The sequence below is a fragment of the Canis lupus genome, chromosome 12 (assembly GCF_048164855.1).
Source record: "Canis lupus baileyi chromosome 12, mCanLup2.hap1, whole genome shotgun sequence".
Classification (NCBI taxonomy): Eukaryota; Metazoa; Chordata; class Mammalia; order Carnivora; family Canidae; genus Canis; species Canis lupus.
The window spans coordinates 36,178,746-36,201,277 of record NC_132849.1 but is presented as its reverse complement, the minus strand read 5'-3'; the positions used below and the strand labels follow the sequence as shown (position 1 = coordinate 36,201,277).

Here is a 22,532-nt window from a genome sequence, read left to right as displayed (position 1 = left end):
AACCAACTTTGCTCTCTTGTTAATTCCCTACTATAACCTCCAACTACTCTCAAATCTCCGCTTTTGACCCATATGCCCTTTTCAATCTTGTTTGGATTAAATAGTCACTTGTAAAAATAAGAACATGATATCTTCTTCTGACTAAAAAGAAAGCTATCATGATGTACAGCTTTCCTTGTTTCAAAAAAATTTATTGCTCTACGTTTTTTAGATCTGCCTGTGTTTTATTCAGAAACAATTGTACCTTGGGGTGCCTGGGTGGCTCAGCTGGTAAAGCATCTGCCTTCAGCTCAGATCATGCTCCTGGGGTCCTGGGATCAAGCCCCATGTCAGGCTCCCTGCCCAGTGGGGAGTCTGCTTCTCCCTCTCCCTTTGCCTCTACCCCCATTTGTGCTCTCTCACTCTCTCTCAAAATAAGTAAATAAAATCTTCAAAAGAAGAAAGAAGAAAGAAAGAGAGAAAGAAAAGAAAGAAAGAAAGAAAAGAGAAGAAAAGAAAAGAAAGAAAAAAGAAAAGAATTGTAGCTAGGAAAATATGAGGATCAGGAGCTTAGATTGTTACCAGGTTGTCATATATTGTATTGTAACCTAGGTATAATATGTATTTGTGCAAAGAGGCCCAGCCTACCACATGTATGTTAATGGCTACTCCAGGAAGCAAATTGGAGGCACTTAACTTATTAATCCCCATGACCTCCATCTGAATAAATAGAAAATCTAAGCAAAATCTAGGCTTTCACTATGCAAACACATCTTCAGGAGAGGTCTCCCAGGCCCACATTCAACCCAAGATTGCTGCTGCCTCTAAGCCCTACCCATATAGAAAGCATGGAGTACTTAGGCCCTGTGTTCTTAGGACTGAAAATCTCTTTTCCCAGAGCCAAAGGAGCAGTCGGAACCAAGAGACCATAATAAAATAAAAAGGAATGAGGTGAGTCAAAGTCAGTAGTCTAGAAAATCAAGTGACCCCAAAAAGCAGAGTATGAGGTAGTCCTGAGAAATGAAAATGTAAATCTGAGAACACAGAAGCCAGCAAAATGAAAACAGCAAGTTAGTTGAGCAATCTAGATCAGTAAAAACATTGAGGATCTTATGCAACACTGGGTTTTGATTTACTCTTAGAGGTAAGATACCTAGGTGATCCAGTTGCATTTGGATGACCAGAAATGGCTTAATCAGCACTTCCTTTCTCCCCAGGGAGGACAAAGCTGACCTGGTAAAATGTATAGATAAGCTAAAATGTTCTGGTGTATTCCTGAGGTCTGAAGCAGCCTTCACCAGCCACCCAACCAGCTCATTCTCTTCCCAATGAAGGGTCCTGAAGCTAGTCTTGCTGTTCCAGTAAGACTCTTTATCAATAGTTCCCACACATGGTGAGGCAGCAAAACCACAGTTCTGGGGACAGTTGTTTAAAATATAGACTTCTGGGACCCATGCCAGTCCTTTTGAATCAGAAACTTGAAGATAATAGAGTTACTCGGTATTACTTCGTTCATTGTTAAGCAACTAGGCAGGTACCAGACCCAGGACAAGCATTTGGAAATTTCTGTTTGCACATATACTTACGTTCTCTTTCTCAGGTCGTTGGGCTGTTTGCAGGAAGATTAAGGAACACAGCAGGGTTTCAGTAAGACAACAGAAAAATTGGCAAATGACATGAACAGACAATTCACAAAAAGAGGTACAAATGGCTGTTTAACATATGAAAAGACGTTCCTCACCATGACAAGAGAAACACCTATGAAAAACAGACAGACACCATTTCTTCCCTGTCAGATTGGGAAAAAATTATGAAGTACAGCAACGCACTCTGTTGGGGAGGCGGTGGGGAGACAGAGACACTATCATACGTTGCTAATTGGGATGCAAACAACAATAGACTACATTTTGGTGTCTCCCAAATTCATACATTGAAATCCTAACGCCCAATGTGATAGTTTTTGGAAGATGATTAGGTCATGAGGGTGGAGCCCGCAAAAATGACATTAATGCCCTCATTAATAGGACCTCAGAATGTTCTCGCTCTCTTTGCCTATGTGAGACTACAACAGTTGGCAGTCTGCAACCCAGAAGGGAACCCATGCTAGACACCAAATCTGCTGGACCTCAGTCGTAGACTTTCCAGCCTCCAGAACTGTGAGAAATAAATGTTTGTTGTTTAAGCCACCTAGTCAATACTAATCTGTTATAGTAGCCCAAACTATCTGACACAAACTGTTGCCAGTCTTAATGTGGGGGAGGGGCAGGACTTGGCAATGGCTACCAAAACTGCTAATGTTTACATTTTGATACAGCAATCTCTCTTCTAGAAATTGACACTGAAGAAACACTTACAACAATATCAAAATACATATGTACAGTTTATTTCCAAAAAATTTAGATATTACAGGATATTGTTTAAACACATTCTGACTCCTAACTCTGGGAAACGAACAAGGGGTAGTGGAAGGGGAGGTGGTGGGTGGGGGGTAGGGGGATGGGTGACCGGCACTGAGGGTGGCTCTTGACAGGATGAGCACTGGGTGTTATACTATATGTTGGCAAATCGAACTCCAATAAAAAAATATACAAACACACACACACACACACACACACACGCACTCTGATATATCCACACGATGAAGTACTAGGCAGCTGTGGAAATGGATGAGGAAGCTCTTTATAAACTAAGAACTTTTTCCCAAGAAATAGTAAATAAGAAAATAAAAAGTAAAGTATGAAGAGTACATATAATATGCTACCTATTGGGTAAGAAAGAAGAAGAAATAATAAAATAATAAGGTACCTTATTATTGCAAAATAAAAAATGAAATAAAGAAATCCAATTGTGTACTTTTAGATTTGTTCTACATAAGTGTGAGTTTTAGTACTATTTTTGAAATAAACGGGATCCCTGGGTGGCTCAGCGGTTTAGCGCCTGCCTTTGGCCCAGGGCGCGATCCTGGAGACCCGGGATCGAATCCCATGTCAGGCTTCCGGTGCATGGAGCCTGCTTCTCCCTCCTCCTGTGTCTCTGCCTCTTTCTCTCTCTCTATGTCTATCATGAATAAATAAATAAATCTTAAAAAAAAAAAAAAGAAATAAACACAATGCTTTTTGAAGGCAAATGCATGGAACTGCAGGTCAAAATTCTATAGTATTAAAGAGCCAGCATTCTGGTTCTGGCTTAAAACGGGTGGAATAGGTTGGAGCTAAAGATTATAAGTAGATAAAAAAGAGACATATTTTATTCCTTTTCATAAATCTAATACAAATACAAAGAAAATCTCTCCTTACTTTAAGATACTTATTTTTGAACTCACAGAAATATTGATACCTTTATGAAAAAAACTGCCTCAGACCTTATCCACTGACTATGCTGAGGATTATCTAACTAATCTCACTATTAATTTAGACATTGGCTCTATAACTGGTCTAAATCTCATGTATTAAAAATGAATCTCACCTGCACTTATGCATAAGCTTTTGTGTGACACTGGTAGCTGTCCATCCAATATACTCCTCATCATTTAAGAAAACTTCCATTTTGGGGTGCCTGGGTGGCTCAGCTGGTTAAGTGGACAACTCTTGAATTCGGCTCAGAATATTATCTCAGGGCCCTCAGATGGAGCCCCACGATCTGCTCCATGCTCAGCAAGGAGGCTGCTTCCTCTTTCTCTCTCTCCCTCTGCCTCTCCCCTCACTGGTACATTCTTTCTCTCTCTCTCTCTCTCTCTCTCTCTCTCTCTCTCTCTCTCAAATAAATACATACATACTTACATGTATACATACATAAATACTTCCATTTTGTTTAAGGGTGACAATACGCCAAGGTAAAAATACTCACCTCTCCATACACCCCTGTAGCTCTAGTGGCTACATGACATAGTTAGGGTGAATGACATTCAAACGAAAGATTTCTGTTACAGGAAAGAAAGGACCCCCAACTCCATTCTTGCCACATGACACTGTTTCCTCTTCTTATTGCCTGGAACACTGAAGTGAAAGCCACTTGAAGATCATACGTCCATGAGCGTGGTAATAAAGCCTACACACTGAAGAGATTTAGTAAAGGAAGAGAAAGAACCAGCACCCCACGATATCATGGGACCATCTCTACTGTCCACCTCTGGACTTCTTAGAATCAGAGACACATAAGCAAGCCTCTGTGTGTCTAAACCAGCATTTAGAGGATCTCTTTTGCTTAGAGTGGAACACATTCCTAAATGATGACAATATCACTAAGTTTCAGTATTGGCCAAGAATTCTGAAGTTCCACAAAGTTCCACACTCATCCTCTACCAGGATACCTGTGCCCTGTTAATGGCTAAAAAACACACTTCACTCAATGAGAGCATGCAAGTGTAGATATGATCCTAGCGATATCTAGATTCTTTGTATGAGAAAAAAAAGCTAGAAGTTACACCCAAGAAAAAAAATGGCCCGAAGAAACCTCACCTGACAGAGGCTGCACCAGTGCTTTCCAGAAACAGCTTATCCAGGTGGAGAATTTTCTTATCCAATGTCAAACATCATAAGGTCCTGCAAGAACAAAATACATTTCTTTTTTTTTTTTTTAGAATCTTTTTTTATATATTTTTTTTAATTTTTATTTATTTATGATAGTCACACAGAGAGAGAGAGAGAGAGGCAGAGACACAGGCAGAAGGAGAAGCAGGCTCCATGCACCGGGAGCCCGACGTGGGATTCGATACCGGGTCTCCAGGATCGCACCCTGGGCCAAAGGCAGGCGCCAAATCGCTGCGCCACCCAGGGATCCCCAAAATACATTTCTTAATCACAAAACCAAACCAAACCAAACTTAATCATAAAACCAAATAATATCAAAGAAAATATACTTTTAAAAACTAGTGTAAAAAATAATAAAAAATAAAAATAAAAACTAGTGTAAAATCAAAAGCAAAATTGAGACAGCTGGAGCAGACTGTTGTTGTCAGGCTGCTCTGACCCATCTCCCCCCATCTCATTTCACTTCTGATGCCTCTGCAAACTCTCATCCCTAGTCTAGCTACCTTTGCTACTGGAATTCCTTTCTGCATCTACATTTCTAGCTCCTGCTCTTGGCTCCCCAACCCCGCACCCCCATCTTCACTCCTGAAGCCTCATTGTAGCCTCTCCCTTCTCTTTGTCACAATTCTCTGCCCTCACTCTTAGAGGTCCCCTCCGATTCTGCGCTGGTTTCTTGAGCTCCTAGATTCTTAGGTTCTGCTTCAGGCACTGCCTGCCCACCATGTGCTTCAGTCCCTGAATCTCCCAACTGGATTCCTATACAACCCATCAAGGAAATTAAGATCCCTGAGCAAGCACCTGACCCACCTTCTTGTCACATACTTACTCAGTGGTCAGGCAGGAGGCTTTGAATTTACTGTTTGCTAATTTTAAAAAAATGCATTACAAAATGAAGACAGAGGTTACCATGTCATAATGACTATGGAAAGTAGAAAATGAGACAAGCAACAGCCTGTATCCCTGCTGCTCAGAATTAAGCTTTTATTTTTTATTCCAATTTTAAAGACAGATTTAGAGTCCCACGGAAGCTCTCACATAGCTGGGTAATACATCTTCAAGTAATTTCTTGGAAAAATTTATAGAATTTTATGGCAACTAAGAGGCTTCCTTCTATATATTCACTGCTAAATTAATCAAAGAGCAAGTGGTCAAAAAACTGGTGCCTCCCAACTAGTTTCTTGCATCCCTCCCAGAGTGAAGACCAAAAACATTACAGTAACTTCTGGAGTGCTGACAATATTTATACTGGATTTTGCTCTTTTACCAGAGTGGGGTTTTTTTAAAGGCACCAAGTAGAAAGAATCTGTACCATTTAAGAGTCTCCTGTGTGGAAGAATCTGTCCTAGTTTATGTTTGTTGATTTGAAAGGGTATTTGAGAAAGAATGGGAAAATGAGCCCAGGAGATCAATATTCTAAACAATTAACCTATAAACAAATAAATAACACAGTATATGGGCTACTTAATGTCACATCTCTGTAGACAGACAACAATAAGTTTGTAGGCAAGGTTGACAAGATGGATGTAACTAGATTAGAGGCACATTTTGCCAGATTCAGAAACAAAAGCACATGCTTTCTTTTTCATTAATCCACCTTGTAACAGACTCTCTCTGCTTTTCCCACTTCCCAGTTCCTCACCCTGATTTTATGTCAATAATCTGGACATTTATATTTATACTTATAGGAATGGTATATAGTAGCCATGCAAAAGAAAAGACAGAGGCAAACTTAACCACTGTGGAGCAACGGTTCAAGTCATCTTTTAGGACTCCAAAGGATATATCAAAAAAAAAAAAAAGGACACATGTTGAAAAACCATGGTATGCTTAGTGCCACAAAGATGTTATTGCACCTTTATGCACATCCACAGTTTATCAATCTGATAATAAATCAGTGGTTCACAATGCCAACTGCACATTAGAAGCATCTCAAAAGTTCTTAAAAATACTCACTTCCTGCCTACCTCCACATCCTCCCTACAAGCTTATTGAAAGCAAATGTCTGGGAGTTCATCTCTGGCATCTATAGTTTTCAAGACACTTTCCAGATGGTTCTGAAGCACAGGAATAGTTGACACCAACTACACTAAATAAAGAAATGTCCTTTTTGTTTCAGTCCACAAACTATATCAGCAAGGCCAATATCTTACAAGCTAGTAGCATTAACCTTTCCTACCTTTTAGAAAAGTCTCAACAAAATTAATGTAAAGATCCTTTGACTGGATCCAAGGAAGACGGAATCAACAAGATAATCCATTCATGCCAGAAGAGCTAAGTAGTTAAAACTAGAATAGAAAATTTTACTGATGAAAATTTACAGATAACACATTGAGAATATATTTCCTGGAGATACTCCCATTTTAGCAAAATTTTAAATATATATTTTGAAATTTTAGGAGATATAGTCTAATATTATTACTTACTGTATTTAAGTTTCATGGAAGCTAGAAGTCACATCAATATAGAATTAAGGCCTTTACATAAAATTTGAAATCCGACGCCATTGTCCTAAAGGAAAGAGAAGAAATTTAATAGGTGAAATGGAGCCCTCTTCCTCATTTTTGATCTTTCTTCATTTCTTATAATATTTTCCTTTTCTGTGGGTGATAAGAATTCACGAGATCCCAACATAGAACAAATCTGTAGAAGCGCATGACACCACTTTTTAAATAACAAAGACTAGATTAATTATTTCAGAGAAATATAAAGAAATTTACAAGGGAGACATTTCACACAAAAGAGCTATCTGCTCTTTGAAATAAAGAAAAGGTGTAGCATATTCTTTATCCACTCTTTTCCCTTCTGGGGTAAAACAGAGGTGAGTGCTTTGACAATATTTATGTGATCAGGATGAAATAATGAAGACAATGCCAGCTGCCAAAGAGATCAAATCCATGGAAAAGAAAAATACAAGTAGTAGGTGTGGGAGAAAAAGAAAAACATTAAAATTAAATGCCAGACAATGAATGTAGGAGAATTTTACATCTGAAAAGACTTTTGAACTCTGGGTAGCACTAACAATGGAAGATGCATCTAGAGAATGTGTGGTAAAAGAAAGAGCAATCTAAAAGTGGGGTGAAGAGTGGGAAAAAAAAGAGAGAGAGAGAAAATAGCAGAATGAAAATTACCTCATTCAGTTTTATCATTTCAATGAGCATAAGCCAAAGAATAAGGTCACAGACTAGAGGGTATTTTTCCATCTCTTTCATCAGTTCCCAAATCAACAAATATTTGGGCAGAGAGCAAGAAAATCTTTAAAGCAAGTGCTAGAAATGGGAAGAAAGCTAATTGCACATGTTGTTGTCAACACATTTAACCTTTAAGATTTATTTCAAGTATTTGCTCTGTATTTCTCAAAAATATTGCAAAATAATTTGTTTCAAAATATACATTGTGTGTCTCGAGCTGTGTTTTGACTCAACGGTCAATGGGCCAAACGTTTGCCCAGTCTGATCTGCAGCTTCTTCACTTGCACACGGCCAGGGGGTACATTTGGAGTAACCCAGCCTGACAAAAGAAAGCAAAGCTTATGGTCCCTTTGCAGGTTGCCTTGGCAGGTGGATAAGTGTTGATGGAAAGAGAGAAGACACTTCAGGGGAGACATGATTATTCCACAAACCAACACCAGTGTAGAGTGCTGCCTTGAGAGGAGGTAAAGTTGTGTGCTGTGGCTTATGCTCATCTCACCATTCCATTGGATATTCCTCTCCTTCTCCATCCCTCTCTGTCTTCGATTTTGTACAAAATATTCTAGGGTTTTTTTGTTTTGATTCTTTTGATTTTCCTTCTGTAGACTGTGATTGTTGGTGGCAATTTGGAAAACTGGTACTATTTTTCTACTCAAATTATCTACATATTTGCCAATTATTCATTCTACTTGGGGAATCCATAGATCACCACCCCAGAGTTAATGTGATAGGTCTTAATGGTTGGCATCAAGAAACATTATTACACATATATTCATTCTATGCAACTTCACTTTAAGGCAATGGTAAAATTGATTATTATTATTATCTGAAATCTCTGCTGAGGTTTTTTTTTTTTTTTTTGAGAGTACATAGAAGCTCAGCACTCTAATGAGAACCTATTTCCATTTTTTATAAATAAAACATTAGTTTGAAATTATCATTTAGGGGCACCTGGTTGGCTCAGTCAGTTAAGCATCTGACTCTTGATCTCAGCTCAGGTTTTGATCTCAGGGTCATGAGTTCAAGCCCCACAAAAAAAAATTATCTTTGATATCGGCTAGTGATTAATAAAGTAAATAATCCAAACTTTCCTGGATAAACTACTTCATATTTTATATTAAAGCTATCAATTACCTTTGAAACTGAGTGTCCCAGAAAAAAATCTAGTAGCTACCAAGGGAAAAAAGTAGCTCACAAGTACAAAAATTGTGAAAATTTATACATCCAAAATAGCGCTATTCAACAAAGCTCTCCATAATTTAATCAACAGCTGTTTATAAAGCATCTGCTATGTGACAGGTATTTTTTTCAGGGCTCTAGAAATTGACATGAAACTAAATTTGATCTGCTTTCAATAAACTTACAGACAAGTGGAGAAACAAAGGTAAACCATTATTATAATAATGTATCGGTGGTCCTCAAAGTATTGTCCCAGATCAGCAGCATTACCAAGTTCTGAGGAACTTATCAGAAATGTAAATTCTTGGACCTCATCCCAGACCTCCTCCCAGACCTACTCCGTCAGCAATCTGATGGTAGAACCCACTAGTCTGTGATTCAACAATCCCGCCAGGTGATTCTAATGGATGCCAAATTTGAGAACCACAGTATTAATCCCATTGCTATGAGGCAATCACTATACTATGAATATCTAAAGATGTATTGTTCTTAAGTCCCTGGGAGCTGGTTCAGAAACAATGAATTTGTGGAAGTGATTGTTGAAATTTGAAAAGTAAGGCAGGTGAGATGGGAAGGAGGTTCTAAGGCATAAGCAGTGACATAAATAAAGACCTAGAGAAAAATTACTTTGCATCTCAGTTCTAAATGTTTGTTGTATACTGTTTGAATGAGGTGTTTTTGGGTTTTTTTTTTTATGCCCTTGAATAAGTTGGTTTTGTAATAACAAGGCCTGAAATGATTTATTTCAAGTGTGGCAGTTGCCAAAGAACTAAGGAATGATCCTATTTGGCAGAAGGGCAAAGTCCAGGTAAGTTGCCTCTGTGTAACTTTTGCTCCCTGGACAGTTTATCGGGGGCTAAGAACACTTCTAACTGACAAAAAGATTGTCATGAGTCTGAGATGCCACTGACATGGCAGGCAAATACCTGTAATTCTCATCTTTTGGCTTCTATCTTTGTATAGTAAAGAACCCCAGAATACATATTTTTATGTCATACTAAGTGGTCAAGTGGCAAAAGCAATATTCAGCCAAATTCAATCCTGATGTCAAATATCCTGTCATAACTCTTGAAATTTGAGAATAAATCTTGAATTTAACAAAAAAATTATTATTACAATCTATTTACAGTTTAGAAGTCAAATTTTAAATGCTTAACATAGTATATAAATGATCATTTCTTAGTCTTGTCAATTACTGAACTGTTCCTATGGTCACTGTACTGCAAATTTATGACACTAACGAGACACTTAATTTCAACTGAGGTAAGTTGAAAAACAAGGTATCTCTTGGGTATCTCATATTTCTCTAGCACTTTCTTCTTCATACTGTTTATATTCTTTACTATTCTGAATCAAGGAAGATTTATTATAGATGTTGCATGAGATTTTTAATATTTTTTCCTTCATAAAATATTAAGATGGCAAAGTTGACATTCTGTTTTAATTCAATTCAGATGATATAAGGAATAATCAAATAGAACTTTTTCTTGAAAGACTCAAGACTAATGTAGGTGGCTACAAAGCTTTAAGAGAGCAGCAGTTTGTTTTGTTCACTGATGTTCCTAAATGTGTAATAAATGCTAAGCACATAATAGGTGCTCAAGTAATATTGATGGAATAAATGGATGATAGAAAGGATTTAAGTAAACTATCAACTAAAAACAATTCTTAAAGCTTTTTTTTTTGTTTATTTAATGTCATAAATACAAGTACACCAAATGATTCCACAACTATTTAAATTATGGTAAATACTATGAAAACTGTGGAAGAGAAAAGAATGAGGAAGTTATTGTATTAAAATATACTATAAAGTCACAATAATTAAAGCAATGGGATCATGTGGACAGCCCAATAGAAGATAATAGAAAATCTAAGTATAAAGCCAAACATATATGAGAATTTGATGTATGATAATGGCAGAATCTCAAATCAGCAGAAGTAATATGGACTTCTTGGCACCTGAGTGGCCCAAGTCAGTTAAGCATCAGAGTCCTGATTTTGGCTCAGGTCATGATCTCAGGGTCCTGAGATCTCAGCCTCACATCAAGAGAGGCCTAAGATTCTCTCTCTCTCTCTCTCTCCCTCTGCCCCTCCTTTTACCCCATCCCCTACTCATGAGCACATGCATGTACTTTCCCTAAAAAAAAAAAGTTGTGGATTATAGATATAGAAAAAAGATATATATTAATGGATATATATTAATGGAGTTGTGACCTCTGAGTAGCCATCTGGAAAAAGATCAAATTGTGTTCACACCACGTACCAAGCCAACCTTAGTATGGATCAAAAATATACTAGAAGAAAACAGCAAATCTCTTCATGAGCTTGGCATGGGGGAGGCATTTTAAATGACTTCAAGTTTACAAGATATAAAATAAATTATAAATTCAAATGCATAGTGGCATTTAAAAAAAAGACTTCTACATAATAATCTAAGCTAAGAGACAACAGAAAAAATATATTTACAACTCATATCACAAGTAAGAGTTCACCTCTCTAATGTATTAAAAGCTCCTAAAAATCAGGAAGAAAGGCATCAAAAACCCAATAGAAAAAATAGGTGAAAGATATGATAATAAAACTCACAGGAGAAAAATACAAATAGTTTTTAAGCATACACAAATGTGGTCAGCCTCAACCTTAAGAGATACCATTTTTCATCTACCATACTGGCAAAAATCCAAAAATTTGACAACACATTCTGCCGATAAGGCTGTAGAGTAACAGGCACTCACATACTTTGGCCAGTGGGAGTACAAAATAGTACAATCTCTAGGGAGGGAAATTTGACAGTGCATATAAAATTGACAAAAATTTCAATCAGGCAATCTCACTTCTGGTACTTTATCCTATAAACATACTTGAACACATGTGAAATGCATAAAGTCATAGCATTATTTAGTTTTGAAAGTCAGGAAAAAATCCAAGTGTCCATCAAAGGAAAACTCTCTAAATAAACTAAGATGAAACACTACCTGGCCATAAATAAAGAATGAGGAAGCTCTCTGTATACTAAGGCAGAAATACCTCTGAGTTATATTATTTAGTGAGGAAAAAATGAAAAAGTGTCTACACTATTCTTCCCTTTGACTAAGGAATTAGGGAAGAGAGGGATGTGATGATAGCTGCAATAAAAAATACTGACCTTATACGCAAAAAAGATCTAAGGGTCTGGCAATGGGCTGGCTCAGTGATTGACCCTCTCTGCCTTTGGATCAGGTCATGATCCTGGGGTCCTGGGATTGAGTCCCATATCAGGCTCCCTGCAGAGAGGCTGCTTCTCCCTCTGCCTATGTCTCTGCCTCTCTCTATGTTTCTCATGAATAAATAGGTAAAATCTTTTTTTAAAAAATCCTTTTATACTCATTAAGATGTAGTGTTTACTCTTTTAACGGTTATCAATGACCCTATGATCTGCCTCTCAGTCTTTAGCTGCTTGACTTATCACCAGCATTTGGCAGAGTAGCTCTCTCCCTCCAAACACTCTCTTCATTAGGATTTCCAGGAAGCATCCTCTGTTTTCTTTCTACTTCACTAGTCATTCCTCATGTTCTTTGCTGGCTCCATTCGCCTGCCCATCCTTACAATGTTGGAACTCCTTTCATGATTTCATCTGGTCTCCTGGCTTTAAATAACCACCATATGCCAAGGACTCCCAGATTTAAATCTGTAGCCCAGACCCCTCTTCTGAACTACAGATTTGTATTTGTATAGAGGATGGATAGGATGGATGTTTACTAAATAGATACCTGGCAAGAGATGTTAAATATATGAGAGGAGAAAATGGGAAAACAGGGTTACCTGATTCTATAGAATGATCAAGGCCACACAGAGAAGTAATTCATATTTGATAGTAAAACATAACAAAACAAAAACCGCAAGGAAAACAATGTTGGAAGTCATGTTTTGATTCTCTTCTAATTAATTTCAAAAGAATAAAATGAATTAGAGTAGGAAAGATCAACAAAAGCTTCCCTTGCCACAAAACAAAACATTCATGACTGCTTGAATGAAACAAATATCTGTGTGAAGCTGACTGAGAACAAAATGGTGAAGTTTTTAAAATTAAATTATGGACTATGCTCTCACTTCCCGCCTCAGGGCATAGTTGTTACTTCAGAGATGCAGAGTAACTTGGAAGATTTGGGCATGAAAAGCAATGCCTAACCTTTAACAAAGTGAACCCTGGGGGGAATGTTTCCACTGACATCAGGGACAGCTTTCCAAGCCCATGAACCTCTCTAGAACACAGCACTTATACCCCTTACCAGGCACATCTCAGATTCCTTCTTCACAATCTGACACTCAGCCTAGTGTGTTCTGACTGCATACTACTTTCCTAAATTTACATGATAATATAAAATCCTCTTCTTTTCCATTGTCTTTGTAAGAGCCCTGATTCTTTATTTTTCCAATCAATGCCAATAATCTGAGATCATTAAGAAGGACTTTTTTGAGTTCCTTGAACAATACATCTCTTCAGAGGATTATGAAAGAATATTTTTAATGCATTCACTAGAAAAATTGTATGGAACTATACCTGACTGGTACGACCAGTAAGGGTGAAAAGAAAATGCATTTTGAGGTTACTGAGTTTGAATATAGACTCTGCTATTTTTACCTGAATGACCTTAGCATCTCTGTGTCTCTAGTTCTTCATCTTTAAAGATAATAATACTTCCATTGCTGGACTGTAGATTAAGCCAGGCTATAGAAGCACCAACTACCATACTATATAATCATCTCTTTTTGAATAATGGTCTTTCAGATAAAACACAAAGGAAAACACAAAACTATGTATCTTATCTTACATAGATAAGCCTGTGTAATCTACCATTATGTATTGATTATTGATCTGGGAAGTTGGATAATTTGTGATTTATTTATTCCAAGAAATTTTAATGGTCAAGGAAGCAAAGTACTTATATCCATTGTTGAATATGTAGAGAGCATTTAGGTGTTCTTTGCCTGATGAAGAAGTGCAGGACATCTTCTAAATTTATGAAACATCTGTTAAAGCAGCTGGTTCTTCATTAAATAAAAATAAAAATGTACCACTTTTCCTTGCCAATGCTGATAAATGGGAACAGGTGATGATCCCAGATGAGATTATGATTATAAATGAACCTATTGAAATTCTTTGATATTTTTATCGAGGCATCAAAATAAAAATATATGAGAAGCGAAAATAGAGGTCATGGAGCCCCTGAAATACACCAGGACCACTGATGAATGGCTCACTCTCACCCCTCACTCACCTTAGAATCCAAATTCTAACTGAGATTTCACCAGGATCAAAACTGATACTCTTTCTGCAGGAATCCCTAAATCTACCACCTGAAAGTTAGTAGCAATAGTGCAATTTCTGAGAAGCATATTCCTAGCTATTTTAAAAAGGCAACATTCCCTGAAAGTCACAGCAAACAGTCTGCCTTGCACAGGTGGAGACCAAGCAATAATTTAGGACATTTTATCCTCACACATCTCTATGAGATAGGAAGGTAGGATTATGCACATTTGACAGATGAGGAAACAGAGATTAATTCATTTGTAACAACATGATCATCTTTGGCCCAAAACTCAAGATTCAACCTCCAGTTTCCATCCATCAGGGAATGCCTTTTATTAGAAGGTGAATTAGAAAGGAAAAAAGATGAATCAGGTCATCTGAATTTGGCAGTGAGACAACTGGGGGAAGCTTTCCTGCTTTGCTTCTTATTCCTCACTTTACTCATGTGATCAATGAACTTTTCCAAAGTGCACCACTCTCCCAGAGCAGATTCCCATCACAAAGGAGCTCAAAAATCCCAAATACCCAGAGGGTAAAGCAAAGTCAAGAAAAGTGACAACACTCTCTCCCGTGAGCCTGACTCAACAGAGTTGCTTTTAGAATTTAGGAGTGAGACATGCTCAACTGTTATGAGTTGCTGTGATGATGCATAATTAGGTGGTGATTTAACACAGAGCTAAAAAAAATGACAGTAATCATGGGGGGAAGGAATAAAATGCCAACGAAAGCAGTTAAATGAGCTGAAGTGCCTGGCATTTTTGTGATGTGTATCTGTTAGTAATTTGTCAGGCTGCAACAATAGAGGTAATTTTGCAAATAACAGGGGTTCATCAATTCACAATAGCATTCACTGGTATTTAAGACTGAAGAAAAGGAATCATATTTGGCTTATCAATGTAAAGAAATAGTTATGAAACTTGGACCAACCCTACATATTATAAAGTGAAATGGAGAACTGATCATTAATCAGGAAAATTCAAAGCTGTACAAATCTGACTTAGGAGGAATTTCCAGGTAGACAATGGCTTTGGGCAAGATTTCACAAAGTTAAGAAAAGATTAATAATGGCATTTCATAAGTAGGACGAAAAGACCATTTTCCATCACCATCTCCGTGAACATTTCCCCCATCAGGCATTCATCTCGTTTCACACACCACCTCTCTCAGGTATCCTAAGGATTAGCTGTGGAAAGCCACACATGACCCACAATGAGCTTACCTTTTCCACACCATGCACATGACTCCTCCTCGCTGGAATATCTGTTCTCTTTGCTCCACTCCAATAGCAATTTGTCCCTTCATGTTAAATTCAAATGACACTTGTCAGAAGATATTCCCCTGACTGGTCTCCTCAACCCCTAGAATGCTTATACCTTCCACTCGACCCCATTGCATTAATCATTCTGACTTGTAATAACTAGGTCTGCATATCTTTCTTTTATATTCCACCAGGGCTATGATTGCATTTCTTTGCTATTTCCTCATTCCTTGAAACATAAGGTATGTTCAATAAATGTTGATGAATAAACAAATGGATGGATGATAGGATCAAGGCATGAACAGTGAGAAAAATATGTATTAATCCTCCTCTCCCTATACCTTTATCATTTTCTTTTCAGGACCTAGGAAAGGCACATTATATGAGAGTCTGTAAGTCTCTCTTTATTCTTAACATTGCTTCTAACTCAAGGGATTAAAAAAAAATTTAGGAGAAGATTGCCTTAACATGTCCCCACAACTACAGTGAATGGAAAAGAGGAGAGTGATAGAAATATATGAAATATGGCTTATCTTGTTTAAATATGGCATTTGGGAGATTTACTCCATGATAAAACGAGAGTATCAAAGTATTCCTAGTTAGTGGTTTTCCTTTTTATATTATTCATCTGTTATTACAAGATATCATAAATGTCTAATTAGGAGTTGTTATAATTTAAGAAAAAATCTCAAAGGACTTAAAAAACATAAAAAATGTGAGCCTCCTACTGTTTATTTTTCAGAACCAAAAGATATCTTTTAATCTGTCTGTAGGTTCACAAACCTCAGAGCTTCCTAAGCAAAATCTGAAACTGGCCTCCATACACAGAGTGCAAGGCTAGAGGGGAAAGGGAGAGCACTCCAGATTGGCATGTGGTGTGCGGAATAAGCAAGACAACTTATTCCATGCCAGAGTTGTGCTGTAAGACCAGATCTCCATACCTGCCGGCCAGAATCTTAGAAGTTAAATGGAGGCCTTAAAGGTGTCCCAGTCACACATACCATCCAGATGCCTCAGCAACACATTGCTGTCTCAAGGCTACGTCCTTGAAAATGGATCCCACTGCAGGAAGGGTGGACAGTACGTACATTCCAAGGACAGGAGAGAGGATGAAGAGCCTCCGGTTGCCCAGGACCAGCTCAGGAGTCAACTGGTGACAACATCCTCTCCATGATCTCCTCCGACATTCTTTAATTTCAGTGTCCCTGTGTACCAACACCACCTTGATTTTCCCAAAGAAAACCATGCAAGAGATACATGAGCAACAAATGTATTTAAAGATGGAAGTATCAAATACTCTAAGTAACCTCCTTACCTTTCAAAAAGTGTATTGACTTGAAGAGAAAAGGATATCTTACTGTGTCACTATTGTAGTAAGTGTAATTTACAATTTATCAATATGGGCACGTAAGAGAGATAAACAATCCTACTCTGATGCAAAATGATTATGCAAGTAGAAAAGCTTTTACAATTATTGCCTATAATCTTTTGACTAGGATAATTGGCTTTCCCCTTTGCCTAAGTCATCTATACTCAAGCAATTGTGTTTCAATTTTTTCTGTCTTAGTCATAACCAATTTATCTTTCCATTTTCCTTCTTAAGTATCATCATAATTTTTATACTCTTTTAACCTCAGCGAAATGATGGAATGATTACCCGAGTGAATCAGTTTTGGATCAGAGAAATCATTTAACATTTCCTGAAGTAAAATGAGTACAATTTTAAAGGATGGGGTGAGGGAGGATGCAAATATGGGAACAGGGGGCTAGAGAACTGGGGGTTCCTCATACACACAACAGGAAATACATAAAATCCACATTCTTATAGAATGAACTGACAATTTCTTGATGTGGTAAGATAACATTACACCCCATTTACTATATCCAAGTTTCTTTTTTCTTTTTTGGCCAGTTTTATAGAGATGGAAAGGACCTACCGAAGGAAAATCATAACATAAGGAAATAAAATGTTTATGTGCTTTAACCCAGAAAGCACAATTCATCCCACACTTCAGTACTCAAAACAGGTATGTACTTTATAGTATTTTACAGTGTTAAGTACTACACAGTACTTTATATTATATGGAAAGTACTATGGGTGCATATGTTTCACCCAAAAGAAAATGGGGCAAACATTATAAAACCATCATTGTCCTGTAGAGAGTGAATTGCTTTTGTTCTGCTTTTCTCAATAAGTATATCATAGACACCTACTGTACAGTATGCCCTTAACCCTTACAATCCCTTAATTCTTCCTACCTCTTTCACTCACATGGTTCCCACAGGAACTGCTATGCACTTACATGGCCCCACCCATCTGGGCACTTTTGAGTAGCCCAAGGATAGACAGCTGAGCAAGTTGGAACAATGAGTGCATCCCCTTGGATGTTTGGACTTAGAACCAGAGAGAGAGTTGAGGCACTCTCTCTTCAGGGGATTAAAATTGTCAGCACCATGTTTTCATCCATATGGGAATAACTGTCAATGATGAGAGATTAAGACACATGAAATACACAAAACGATTTTCTTTAGTTGTCCATCTGCTAAAACAGGAAAACCACGGGACGCCTGGGTGGCTCAGTGGTTGAGCGTCTGCCTTTGGCCCAGGGCGATCCTGGAGTCCCAGGATCGAGTCCCACATCGGGCTTCCTGCATGGAGCCCACTTCTCCCTCTATGTCTCTGCCTCCCTCTCTCTGTGTCTCTCATGAATAAATAAATAAAATCTTTAAAAAAAAAAAAAAGGAAGGAAAACCACAAGCCATGACTTGTCCATGTGGGTCACTATCATTCAGATTGAAAGACACTGATGTTTATGTAATCAAAGGCCCTAAAGTGGACTTTTAGCATCAGCCCACTCCTCAATCAATGTCACCTTCATTCGTCCAGTAGTATAGTCAGGAATGTGTAAGTTCCTCAAACAGTTTTTCCCTCCTTTCCTCTATCTAATCCTGCAATAAGTCCAGTTTATCATAAATCATAATTATCCGTGCAATCAAATTTCATCTCTATTGCTACCACTTTGATTCAAGCTACACTCTATCTCTCCTTGATTTCAATCAATAAGCACAATTGAACCCTACACTCATTTTATTCACTACACACAGCTTGAGTGACCTTTTCAAAGTATACATCTGGAATCAGGGGACCTGCTGCCTTCACCTTATCACTATACAGTCTCTCTTATTTGTGGAGGATACTTTCCAAGATCCCCAAATGGATGCCTAAAACCACAAATAGTACCAAACCCTACATATGCTTTTTTTTCCTAGACACACATAACTATAAAGTTTAAATTACAAATTAGACACAGGAAGAGATTAACAATAACTAATAGTAAAATAGAACAATTTTAACATATACTTCAATAAAAGTTATGTGAATAGGAAACCTCTCTCTCAAAATATCTTACTGTACTCACTCTTCCTCTTCTTGTGATGACATGAGATGATAAAGTGCCAGTGTGATGAGATGAAGTGAGAGGAATGACGTAGGCATTGTAATAGTGTTGGGCTACTAGTGACCTTCTGCTTATCATCAGAAGAATCACCTGCTTCCTGTTATGACTGCAGATAACTTTAAACCATGGAAAGCAAAACTGCAGATAAGGGAGAGACTGCTGTACCTAAAACTCTCCAATGGTATCTTATTCCAATCAAGATGAAGATAAAAATCCTTAATATGGCTTACAAAATGCTATTTTTTTTTACTCCTGCCTATCTATTAGCATCATCTTGCACATCAACACCACACTGCCCAAAACTACAGATAGCAGGGAAAGTCTTTTCCATCAATCAACTTTTTCGTATTAGGTGGCTATGGTTTTTGAGTTTTTCCAGTTCCCTTTGCTTCAAAGAATTGTTTAGCCTGACCAACACCAATGACTCTATCAGTCCTAGTAACCAATGGCTCTGCCACACAGCTAGCTCTTCCATTGGTGCCATCTCCAAAGCATAGAAAATATTATATAACTCTGTTTGACAGCTACTGTGCTCTGTTTAAAGGCAATTCTAAATGCAAGGTTTTTAAAAGTGTTATTAGTGCCAGCAATTTCTTTAAAAATAAATTAACTTTCATAAAATCTCCAGAACACATCACAAGTTAAGAAAAGAATTTTTTACAGGAGAGACAGTAGCATAAATTCTGAGAACTACTTTAATCCCCTCAGAGATGTATACTTGTTAATAATGCATTCTTGTGTCTCACCCTATACTTACTAAAACAGAATCTCATTGGGAACCCCTCCCCTGCAAATCTGCATTGTAATAAGTAGCTCGGGTGATACTTTTCAACATTGAAAGAGAGAGAGCCTAGTGAGGCAAGAGTTCCCAGGATCAGGCCATCAGGAATATAATTTAAAAGTTATAGAAAGAAGATGGAAAGGACAAAGGAAATTTCAAAGAGGGGATCAGAGAAGCAAGAGGTGTCATGACCTCATGACCCTAGAGGTGTCATGAAAACCAAGAGAGCACGTTTTTCATTGAGGGAGAAGTTAGCTCAGTTGAATGGCAGTGTGTGGTCTTGTAGGATGAGGACTGATAGGTGTCCATTTGGTTGGGTATTACAGAAGTAATTAATGAGCTGCTGTCACCAGTTCCATTCAAGTTCATGGGTTGGAAATCATAGCAGAGTGAGCCAAACGCTGAATAAAAAGAAAAACTGGGAACCATCCATCAAAGAGAGAAAGGACCTATGGAATGTTGTGTAGAAGTAAAACAACAAATGACAACTACATACTGCAATATGGAGAAATCTTAATAATATAATGTGAGCCAAACACTGAGTTCCAGAAGGCTATATTTAAGTAATAGTCTTTATGTAATTTCCAAAACAATTAATACAAAATATTACATATTTTAGGCCTACATCATTATTTGATAAAGTAAATTTTTAAGGTAAAGAACACTATAAAATTTCAAAATTTGGTCACTTGAGAGGAAAGCAGGGTCTCATGTCAATAAAGAGCACATAGAAAGACTTGAATGAGTATCAATGCTCTATCCACATGTATTTGTATCATTTATATCACATGTGTTTATTATGCCATTTAAAAATAAATACATGGGTTCCATCTCTGGCAGGATACCACGAGGAGCTCCATTGACCCAATCCTCCCCGACTCCCAGAGAAAATGGTGAAAAATTATGTAAAAAGAACCATTTAAAATCTCTGGAAATGGTCTAAGAGCATCCAGCAAACAAAGAAACATTTATTCAATGTATCTGCTAAGAGGTTAATATCCAAAATACATAAGGAATTCATATAACTTGATATAATAACAATCCAATTTTTAAAAATGAACATAAGACCTAATAGACATCTGTCCAAAGAAGATATACAAGTGATCAACAGGTATATGAAAAGATGTTTAATATCAGAGAAATACAAATCAAAACCACAATAAGGTATCACCTCACATTTGTTAGAATAGATATTATCAAGAAAATGAGACAAAAAATGTTAACAAGAATGTGGAAAAATTGGAACTCTTGCACTCTTGTTGGTGAGAATGTAAAATGGTACTACTCTAGAAAAGAGTATGGAGGTTACTAAAAAAATTAATAATAGAACTACCAAATGATCCAGGAGTCCCACTTCTGGGTATTTAATCAAAAGATTGAAATCAGGACCTTGAAGAGATATCTGCACTCCCATATTTATTGAAGCATCATTCACAATAACCAAGATATAGAAACATCCTAAATGCCCATCAAAGACTGAATAGAGAAAGAAAATGTGATATATTCATACAATGATTCCATTGTATAATATTTATTATTCAGGCTTATAAGGAAGGAAATCCTGCCATATGGAACAACATGGATAAACTTGGAGGATATTATGCTAAGTGAAATAAGCCAGTCACAAAAGGACAAATACTGTGTGATTCCACTTATATAAAATATCTAAATTTATATGAGTGGAATCACACAGCATCTAAAAAGGTCAATTCATAGAAGCTAAAAACAGATGGTCAGTTGCCAGAGGCTGGAGGAGGGGGAAACAGGGAGTGGTTGTTCAAAGGGTATAAAGTTTCAATTATGCAAGATGAATAAGTTCTAGAGATCTTTCCACAACACAGTGCCTATAGTCAACAACAGTGTATTGCAAACTTAAAAATATCTACATGACAGATATCATGCTAAGTGTTCAAACCCCAATTTAAAAAAAAGTAAATTTAAGAATAAGTTTAAGAATTGAAAGGAAAATAAAATAAAATAAATAAAATAAATAAAATAAAATAAAATAAATAAAATAAAATAAATAAAATAAAATAAAATAAAATAAAATAAAATAAAATAAAATAAAATATCAACTGAACCTCCAAAGGCATTTGCTGAATCCAGGAGCACTTCAGCTTTGATTTTTTTCAAGGCCTTCCAGAGCCGAGGAGAGAGAAGTCCACCAAAGGAGTAAAAGATCCCTGTATTTAAAAAACAAACAAACCCTATATAAAGAACTATATCCTCCAAACTCAGAGAAAGAGTGAGGCAGAAATAGATCTGTGCCCAATCCCAGCCCACACTGTAGCAAGTTAAACCTCCTATCTTGAATGAACCTTTGTACCAGATGAAGAATAAAAAGAAAAATGTCCTTGAAAATTCTGAACCAAAATTCAGCTCTTGTATGAGTCCCCCAGCTGAATCCATTCTTCCTGGATATTTCAAAAACCTTCAAGCAAAAAATTTAAATACAAATATCTCCCAACTGAGAGTTTTTGTGAACACAGAATATAAAATAATTGTGTTTAATATATCTAAGGAATTTTTTGTTTTAGAAATCTGAGCAACAAGCAAAAAAAGTGAGATTTAAAAAAATAAAACATCAATTAAAAATACTCAATAATTGCAATCTAGGACTTAATGGATGGGTATGATACCATACTTGACATAGCTGGACAGATAGTCATTGAATTGAGAGAGATGGATAACAAGACACAAACACTTAGATCATGTTTAAATACTTGCTTACTGTTCTGAACACTTTAAAAATATTAACACATTTAATCCTCAAAACAATCCTGTGAGGTAGACGCCATTAATTTCCCCATTTTCAGATAAGAAAAAAGTGAAGCATAGATTAAATAAATTGCCTGACATCACAAAACTAA

The 22,532-nt window shown here is 37.0% G+C and overlaps 2 long non-coding RNA genes across 3 annotated transcripts in view; one reads left to right on the top strand and one right to left on the bottom strand.

Annotated features, from left to right (window-relative positions):
* Window positions 1-4,390: 4,390 nt before the first annotated feature.
* LOC140600703 (uncharacterized) lies at window positions 4,391-9,199 on the bottom strand. Its single transcript, XR_012003866.1, has 3 exons — window positions 9,061-9,199; window positions 6,932-7,016; window positions 4,391-4,520 (listed from the first exon to the last, which is right to left on the bottom strand). It is a non-coding gene; the product is annotated as an uncharacterized lncRNA (long non-coding RNA).
* Window positions 9,200-9,300: 101 nt separating this feature from the next.
* Window positions 9,301-22,532, top strand: part of LOC140600702 (uncharacterized) — a 29,853-nt gene continuing 16,621 nt past the window's right edge. The window contains exons 1-2 of one of the 2 annotated variants that reach the window (XR_012003865.1): window positions 9,301-9,437; window positions 17,336-17,450. This is a non-coding gene — a long non-coding RNA (uncharacterized lncRNA). Of the gene's footprint in view, window positions 9,438-16,207; window positions 16,797-17,335; window positions 17,451-22,532 lie in introns of those variants that run through there. The other variant, XR_012003864.1, reaches the window with a different exon arrangement.